This window comes from Varroa destructor, unplaced genomic scaffold (assembly GCF_002443255.2).
Source record: "Varroa destructor unplaced genomic scaffold, Vdes_3.0 BEIS01000004.1, whole genome shotgun sequence".
Classification (NCBI taxonomy): Eukaryota; Metazoa; Arthropoda; class Arachnida; order Mesostigmata; family Varroidae; genus Varroa; species Varroa destructor.
The window spans coordinates 36,828,721-36,838,332 of NW_019211457.1; positions in this window are offsets into that span (position 1 = coordinate 36,828,721).

Consider the following 9,612-nt stretch of genomic DNA (forward strand, 5'->3'; position numbering starts at 1 on the left):
GCGACCATCAAGAAATAGTCTTGAATAGGATGGACAAAAGGCGTTTTTTTTTTGATGAGAATGTCATGCTCCCAACAAACAAGCACTCAGCAATCGTCGACTTGTTGATCACGCCGAAACCAAGGGCAACAACGACGACAGCGGCAGCAGCGGCAGCAACAATAACAACAACGGAGTGACGCTAACGCCTGAAGTGACGGCTATCCACACACACCGGCAGCGGCCGTTACAACAATCACAGCCACAGCGTAACACGGCCAATTCGGCGCGGAGCTAATAAAGCGCCCTTTTTCCAAGTGAAGCTTGTGGGTCATGCAGCTTTGTGAACTATAATGTAGTAAACTAGTAGTTTGATAAAAGGTGCAGATTAAATAACAATTAAATTCGGCACATTGTTTATTTGCCCGGTGTTGTTATACACGGATCCATGATTTCAAGCAGTGAAACGCATATTCACACTGGAGCACAAGTAAGCCCTGGTATTTTCCGCGTTGCTTGGATCGTCCGTTATCCTGTTAACCAGGCCTGTTATCCTGAAGAACTCATCTCAGGCTTATTTTTATACTATTTGCACTAGTTAGCTTCGCTATTAACGAAACCGGTAAGACAGGAGTCACATGTAAGTATTTCTCCTTACCCAATAAAGGAGTTTCTCGTATCAACGCCTACACCCAAAGAGCTAGTCTGTGTTGAGCTAAAACAAGCCCCAATGGTACCTATAATTGATTTGAAATAGCTCGCCATCGTAGCTAGCTCAACGATTTATTCTGAGTGAGCTCTTCGTGTAGATTTCCGGCCTTCAGCTCAGGCGCGTTGACATAGCAGAGCGAGGAATGAAGTTTTACTGTGTGGCGGTGGATATTTAAATTTTTGACGATGTCCTGGCAACTTCATCATTTCATTCCTTAGCTTTTCCTCTAACTGACCGCTACGAAGAGCATTTTTGACCAGAGAATTTTCAGGACGAAAGTTGTAGGAACATTTTTGGGCTCCGATAGCGCACCTGGCGATAAACAGCACAAGTTTTTTTCTTTTTATAGAGATGGCCAACATTCGTGTTTACCTCGTAGTAACGTTGTAAAACATGGAGTATTTCTGCAGAAATTTCATTCATCTCCAAAGTGCTCTATCTTATGTCCGAACGCAGAGATTCCAACAATTTTAATATATCTAACACTGCCGAAATCTCAGCTTAAATGTACTATCACATTATTTTAGCTATGTAACTTTAAAGCCTTCTACCTCATAAAACAGTGAATCTTTTTAATGATTCGCTTTTAGCTGGGCATTTATCTTGCTTGCTAGCCCCCTGCCATGTTAGTTCTGCCATAGCAGCAGTAGCTGCAGCAGCAAACCCTGTTCGTATCGAACTCGAGTTCTGTTAATATAAGCGAGCAAATTGATAAGAACGCCTTATGCGATCCATGAAGTACTACACCTTAAGGGTCAGATGGGCATTTTAAACCAATTATTGAACAGATATTTTTTCTCCTTATTTTAGGTAATTAGTTACAGTATATACGAGTGGTTATACAGTAGTATAATGAGTTTTCTTCAAACAAAAACAAATAACACTTTTTCAATAGGACCTATTTTGACGATGTTTAATAGTCGTTGGCACAGCGACATGAAAAGCAATTTTTACATAAGTAGCACGTTCTTTGTAAGTAAGGCTTAAAATTTAACGCCAAAACAGTTGATGTGCCCATAATAATAAAATGATAATAAAATCCGCAAAAAGATCTTCGATCGCCGTTTAACCTTTGAAGTATAGTCGCCAATTGTTGTAACAGTCCGCAGTAGTCCTCAATAACCTAAAATGACGCCGTGCGTACGGAAACTGGCTAGGTATAGTTGTTTTTCTGTCGATCAATTGATTTCAAGAAAGCGCAATACATTGTTGTTAACGCCACAGTGATGCTATGTATGAGCGATAAATGCTGACACAACAAAGGTCGTATCTGTTTTAGGGCAGGCCCTGAACTAGTTACAGGTCAAGGTATCTACCAATTGACAATTTCATAAAGCAGATGCAGCCGAAGACCGCACTTGCGACATATGTGTTTCACGTCTCCTATATGCGACTGTCTCTAGCAACATTTCACTATAAGGTATTTCATTACCCTTCTTTTTCGTAGTATCAAATTTTAACGTTCCATGTCTCTATCGTCTCCAGTCTAGTGAGGTACATGTTCCTACCGGCATAACCATTGCTTGAGCTTCGGTTTGATACAATAGACGCCACTACATAATCTGCTCTCGCGACTATCAACACCGAATCGGTATAGGTATCTCGCTTTTCAGCTCAATTTTATTAAGACTTGGATTTCAATTACGCATTCAAGACATTGCTGTTCGAAATACAGAGAACTTTGATTAGCAGTTTCGCCTTAAGCAGGCCGTCAATCAACGGGCCTTCGACACCCTCAACCACTTAGAAAATAATGACGCTTAGCTTTATTCCGGACAATGTTTTCGCATTCGCAGTTTTAATCAAACTAACCGTAATAATTATATTCGATTTAAAGAAACTCTTATAAGCAAGCCCGAGTGACGAAGTAAGGCTGAACGAACGAACGGACGCCTTGGGTCAGTCTTTGCGTTACCAATGAAATTTTTAGTCAGCGATATTGAGTTGTGTGTCATTCTGAGCCTTTCTTTTCAGACGGCCTAGTCCAATGTACGTAAGTGTGTACGATGCTCGATGATCATGGGCTAAACGCCTGGGGCGCAAACAAAATGCTACGGGTTTGAGGTAAATCCACGAGTCATCTTCACCGTAAGTAATGCTCTTGCCGATTATTGAAGCTCCCTCCCGTCGACGTGCGTCATAACAGACAATGTTCCAATTTTCGAAATTGAAACAACCTTACTCCCTCTGTCGCGCCTTCAGGGGCAAGCAGCTAGAAACAAATATGTGGTATTTCCAGGACGACCTTTGTTCGCTATTATTACTCTGACGAACAGTTAGGTGCGACTCTACATTTTTGTCATATTTGTCGCAATCCTGAAAGTTTAAAACTATAAATAAAACAGTTATATTGTAGCAATATAGTATATCATAGTAAGTAAGCAAGTAAAGGACAGGTTAAATACATCTACACGACTGTCTTCTCGGCCTTAGGAAGGCCTATTGTTCCACAACTGAGACACCGTTATGGATAGCTGAAGTTCTAGCTAGAGCCATTAATCGAACTATTCTATGCTCTCAATCTAGTTAGCTGTTGTTACGCACCCAACACACAATGAGCATATACAGCATATCGTATTTATCCGAATACCTTTCAATGTAGCTCAGTTAAAATACATATGTTCATTGGCCCAAAAGTTACGGCTGATATTACTCGGAAAAATGACCTTCATTTTTGGTTTGGGCTGATAAAGACCAGCTTCATTGTCTCCTCTTTGTGTTAGGTTGACAAAGGAAGACTGCCAGAAAAGTCTTTGCGCGAATACGTACGCACATAAGGGAACCGAGTCTCGCTACTTAAGCAAGTAGAAATGACAATACAGATAATTAAGTCACGCGTATACTCTCCCTAAGGTTACTTAGGAAATTGTTGTAGCCACAAAGACTGCATGTGGGTTTTATCAAGGATTGTCACAAAGACATTTGTCAAAATATTCCTTGAATTAGTGGATTTTCTAAGAAACTGACTGTGGAACGATGATGTAAAGGTTCATCCAAATCTAGATAACCCTCGATTTTTTCAGATTTAGTTCAATGGCCAGGTGGTATACAAGCTGTCTGATCACAACTGTGAGTGTATACAGACAACGAACTAAAAATTTAAGAGGTATAACGAAGTTGGCAATGTATACCCTTTTGGGTGGTATTGCCCAGATATAATCTGTCAGGGTCGGCTGTCACCATAGCTCTGAATACCCTTCCATAGGGTCTTTCACGAGACTGATTTTTGAGTTCAAACTGTTCTTTTAGGATATTTTTAAATTGACAATTCACGGGTTTTATAGTCATCCTGTAGTTAATTACAAAGTTTATACCACGAGCTATCTCTGCTGTAGTTCAAAGACAAAACTCGTATTTATGAACCATTCTAATTTTTTAATTATTCATGACTCGTTGTAAATCGCCAGTGAAAAGCCAATCCGAGTGAACGGTTTCAGGTTCGAAAAAATACGATTGTATCTTAAAAAACAATATATATATATAACAGCGAGTTATCCTAAATCGAACTGCGTATAGGTCCTTCCTACACCACAATGGAACTAAAACAGTACAATCACCTAATACTATAAAAGAGTAGCCAGATTAGATATAAATCATACGTTTATACCCTCCGCTGTTAGTTCATAATTAAAGCATTATCGTGCTAAATAGGGTTCACAAAAAAATTGTGCCTACGTGCAAAAAAACTAAATGTACATATTTTGCCAAAAACCAGATGCCTACTTCGACGTCATTTCATTGAAACGGGCCTAAGGATCACGCTTGAGGCAAGCCCTTTTTTTTTTTTTTTTTTTTGTTAATGCTATCAACTGCTTCGTGGAAGGCAGGTTTGTTTTTTACATAGGTATTGTTGTGGATACCAGAGTATAAAACTACAATAAAACAACAGATGGACTTTGATCAACATGTATGTATCTAACATACTGCTTGTTATTTTTAGTAATAGTAATCATAATACCGAAATTTTAAAGCTGAATTTATAAATAAAAATAAAAGTATGGGTTAGTGGTTAGGGTATCAGCCAACGGACAGTTCTCTCGATTATTCCATAGTTTGATGTGAATTGTTCTTAGTGATGATTCATAAATTTAGGATTAATTGTAATAAGTCTAGTAAGATATGCCCATCCAGAAATAAAAGGCCGATGAGAAGCAGGTTTCTACGAGTCCGACAATACATCTAGGTGCTACAGATCCGATGGAAACTATGATAGATATAATGCCGCCCATCTCCTTTAATACCATTTTTCAACTTAGTTTCACGAACTCGTATAGCCCATATGAAATAGACAGTTTTAAGTGTATCAATATATTCTCACCTATATTTATTAAGTTTTTTGACATTTTCTGACGTATGATATTCAAATGTGTAGAAGTAGGGTGAAAAGTGTTTAAAATTAAGATATGCGCCAATATGTTTCAATCATCCAAATTCCAGCATTCCCTCCGCCGAAGTCAATGCACGTGTACCGCCAATATTTTGCAGTCGCGAAAAGGTATTTTAAATTTAATAGTAGAAATAGACTCTGGTACGTCCTTGTTTTCCTTTATCTTCTTGACCATCGTGGAGTTGTTCTACAAGAGGAAGCGGTATAAACTGTGTGCGGTGTGTGATTACATACAAACCACGATTTATTTTACCGGAGTTTAGGCCTAATAGTGAAAAAAAAAGTTGACGTTTTATATGTTTATACCTTTAACCTCCTGGACTCATCTTTGAGGCAATATTGGGACAATTATCTTTTTGTCATACCTACACACCCACGCCTTGTCACCTGTAGTACATCGCGCGTTGGTATAAAATTTATCTTCTTTTTGAGTATGTTGAGCTTCTTCTGAGACAGTTATCGCAGTTAACGGTTCTTTTGCTAACTCAGGCTTTTCAACAAAAGTTCTCTTGTGAGCTTTTTCTTCTCCGAACAATCACCAGAAGCACGACTCATACGAATTAGCTAGTTTGTCTGTGAGCCTTATTATGACGATCCAATTATCCGTCTTTTACTTCTACCGCGTTTTCTCCATTTTCGTTTAGACTGGTCGCTCAGAACAAAGGTTGTTTCCATATCCCTCATGAAATCGTTGGTATAAAAAGTATATACTTGGTATTGGCATAAGCCTTTAGCAAGATTAGCATTATTTGTCATAGAAAATGTCATGCACACGCTCTTCAGTAATTTAACTTCGTTTTTTTGAAAAACTTCAACATTGCGTTGTTAGTGTTTGGCCTATTAGTAGGTAGCTGGCATCCAGTAGAATCGCCATAGGTCTTAGCCGTCCCTGGTGTGCTTCAGTCTACTCCAAACGTTAGCGAGCAGGCATTGGTTTATTCATGCCTTTGTGTTTATCAGACGACAGATATTACGGCTGCTCTAATTAAATACCTCAAGCTTATAAGCGGATGACCTTATTAATTTGGTTCTGACCTTAAAATGACTATCTAGTCTTCGGTAAGGATATCAAAGCATCAATATATAATTAAGAGCAACAGAAACAGCGGCGGCGTGCAGCACCATATCCGTCCACCGATGTCGTGCGGCGATAGTGGACGGGAATAGATGGCGATGGCTGATCATCCGCTGTCGCGAAATTGGATCGTTGTTGTGGGCGCAAACTTGTATCCGGGCGTACACGATTCCTGTTGGGGCGCGATGATGACGCAGCTCGGAAAAGGATCCTTTGCCTTAGTCCCTTCAGAAGTCTTTACCAAGAAACCCAAGAGAAAAGCTTTCTTGAGAACGACCTTTCCTTTGGCTTTTCTTCATAGTCCTCTTCTCTAAGTGTCTTCTCGAGGGGATTCTTTCCTTAGGTTCCTTTCCAGTACTACTTCTACTGAGGTGATCTGATTAGCCAGATAATACCTGTGGGCCTGATCGCCAGCAATTCCGTTGTAGACATGTGTAGAAATTACTATCAGGCAAAACTACTACCTCGACACCTTTATATATAGTCTTCTTTTCTCGGCTCATTTACTAGACAATTAGTAAATTGTTATTATACAGTTCGGAAGCAATATATGCTAACAGTGACCCATGTGCTGTGTCAGTAAATGCTGTGAACCTATTATGTATGCTTTGGTAACTCAATAACGAAGTTTCAAATAATCCCATGTTATATGGACTGAGTAGTTTACGTTGCTGTCTAGAAAAAACAAAAATAGGCGTCTCCTCATATAATCTCGTTTTCATCATGCCACGCTCGGTCATGTTTGTTATAGTTTTTATGACTATTTTAACTATTTTAGTATCGCACTATCTAGCAACAGCAGTGACAACTGGGTGTGAAATTGGCCCAGTTGCCAGTTTATGTCATATGAATATATAGTCGCTCGTGTATTATGATTTCGTCCTGCTGGTGTTTTTTCAAAGCCATAAAACGCGTATTGGTCTTCTATTCAGAATGACGCCGTTGATTCTGTCACCCTAGTGATCGCAGTGTTCCTGCCTTGTATTCCCAGTATCTACTGGTGGCCGCGTTAGCAATACTACCAACAGGGTGTAATAGAATGCAACAGCTTCCGTCTTGCTGTAAGTACCGCACCAGCAAAACCCCTGTTAAGGTAACTGGGGCCGTGGAAGAAAAACACATAGTACGATAAACATAAGAAGCGATGACATCGTACACGGCTCGAATTTGTTACTTATTGATACAGTTTGTCGATGTTGATCGGACACGAAAGATAGCAGACTGACAGCGGGGGGTAATATATTTACGCTGCTCTGTACCACGGGCGCTAAGTGTGGGCCCTCACAGACATCACGCTAGTTCTAAGATACACAAGCCCATCGTGATGCACACAGGCCACAGCGAGAAGGCACCGGCGTCCCGCAGGTAACGTGTTCTCGAATGGTGTATTTCTCGGGTTTATGTACGTATAGGTAGGGTATATCTCAGCAGAAATACGCTTGCTGATCGCTTAGCTCAACGTTGAGTGTTTGGCAGAATGCGTCTACAGCGACTATTTTATTGAGCAGGTCGTATGGTACAGTTCTATCGTCAACGAGCTGATCCGTCGACATCTACATGATAACGATTGATGTAGGACAAAAAGAGCCTTTTGCTGACTAGAGGGCGCGACGGTCTGTTCACTCCCCTAAGTGAATTCTATCGAACTTCTACCTGTATTATGGTTTAAAAACAGTAAAATTGCAGATATTCATTTTACTCAGTAGTCCAGTTAATGTATGTTGGATAGAGGATATTTCTTTATGTAAAAAAAAGTAATTTAATTATTAAAATTAATGCTGCAACAAATGCAGCGTAGCGCATTTATCTCTATAGTTAACAAAGTGATATTCAGCGTATCTTAATAGGTGTAAAAATTGATTTTTCCGTTTAATCATGATCAATACATTCTCCCTATTACATCGTATGTGGTGTGGGTAAATGTTTAGCCAGTCGCTCTTGTCGGTTGATTGGGGTTGTATTGCATATTATGTCTACATTTCTGTTGTTACCAGTTTCCATCTCTTACTCAAGTTTATTTAAGAACGCAATTCGAACAGATAAACCGTTGATCCAAGTGCTCAGACGCTACACAAGCGAACGAAGGTCTGCGTGGGCACAGATCGACAAGTGTTCTGCCATAAGGAAGGATTTCTCTGAAATTGGCCTAGGAGCTATGTACGCGTTGCGTCATGAAGGGGATGGAATACTCTCATCGTAGGGTGCGGTGTTGCCTCGTTTTCTTCTGGAATTTCTTCACCCTGCTGTCTCGCTTGTTACAGCTGATAGGGATCATTAGACCATTTCTTTGTCGTCAGTGCTTTGATATTTGGAATTATTACATATACAAGCAAAACGACCTCGATGATAACTAATAAACGAATGAACTAAGATCATAAAAAAATATTTGAAAAGTAAAAATTAAATGCAATAACGGTTCATTGCTCAAATAGTTTTAATAACTTTGTTTACATTAACCTCATCAGAAGTGAGAAAGCGCTTCTATTTTTTTTTGACTTGTATTAGGAATTCTGAAAATTGCAACTAGCAGTTACAACATGAGCCAGACTATGGCACCTTAATTATACGTTCGAGGCCCAGCTCGGCGTACATTTTAATATGTGATACAAAGGTATATTCTAGATTATGCTAGACACATCAAGGAATATCTAATAACCGAACTCGTATAGACTGTAACATTGTACAGTGCATTATGTCCCTTTATAAATAACATCCCTTTAATTTCCACAAAAAATTATACAGCTTAAGACAGGTAATCGTTCGGAGCAACGTACAATAGATCTGTACAAGCCAGATCTATGGATGCTACTAGTCTATTGTGTGTCCAGCAATTTGTTTTGTACTAGCCAAGTAAACCAAATAGAACCATGTCAAAGAATTGTTTGCTAGAGCTTTTAAATGTCGGCCGTCTAAGAAAACCATCTGCTAGCAACTTACGCGCAGAGAACGTTTCTAAACTTCTGCTGTATTATTATTACTTTACCTGCAAATCTGCTATATGGGCGCCCGTCATACTCCGGAGTGTTTCCGCGCGAAGAAAAACGCGGCCGAACGGGTTGCGAACATTTGTTTGTATATAAACAGCCCTAGAAATCTTGGATAAAATAAAAGATAGCCCAACTCGATGGCCGATGGTCACTAACCTCCATTTCCTAGTGGACCCCATTCTCCAGCTTTCTTCGATATTGCAGATCAAAGGGTTTATGGGTAAGGAACGCGCCGTAATGGCATCTTGGAGACTAACCTGCCTTATTGGCACGATATGCATTTGGACAGACGTTTCCATTGCTCAGGGCTGTCTCCTTTTAGGAATCCATATCAATCATGTGTCAAGGTCGACGAGGAGTCCAAATATAGCCTTTAGCTTTGCCCCGATTCGACAGGGACTTACTTCACGGCGAAACATAGTTGCGTTTATAGATTTGAAAACGGACAAAAGCGATATATATGGCAGCTAAG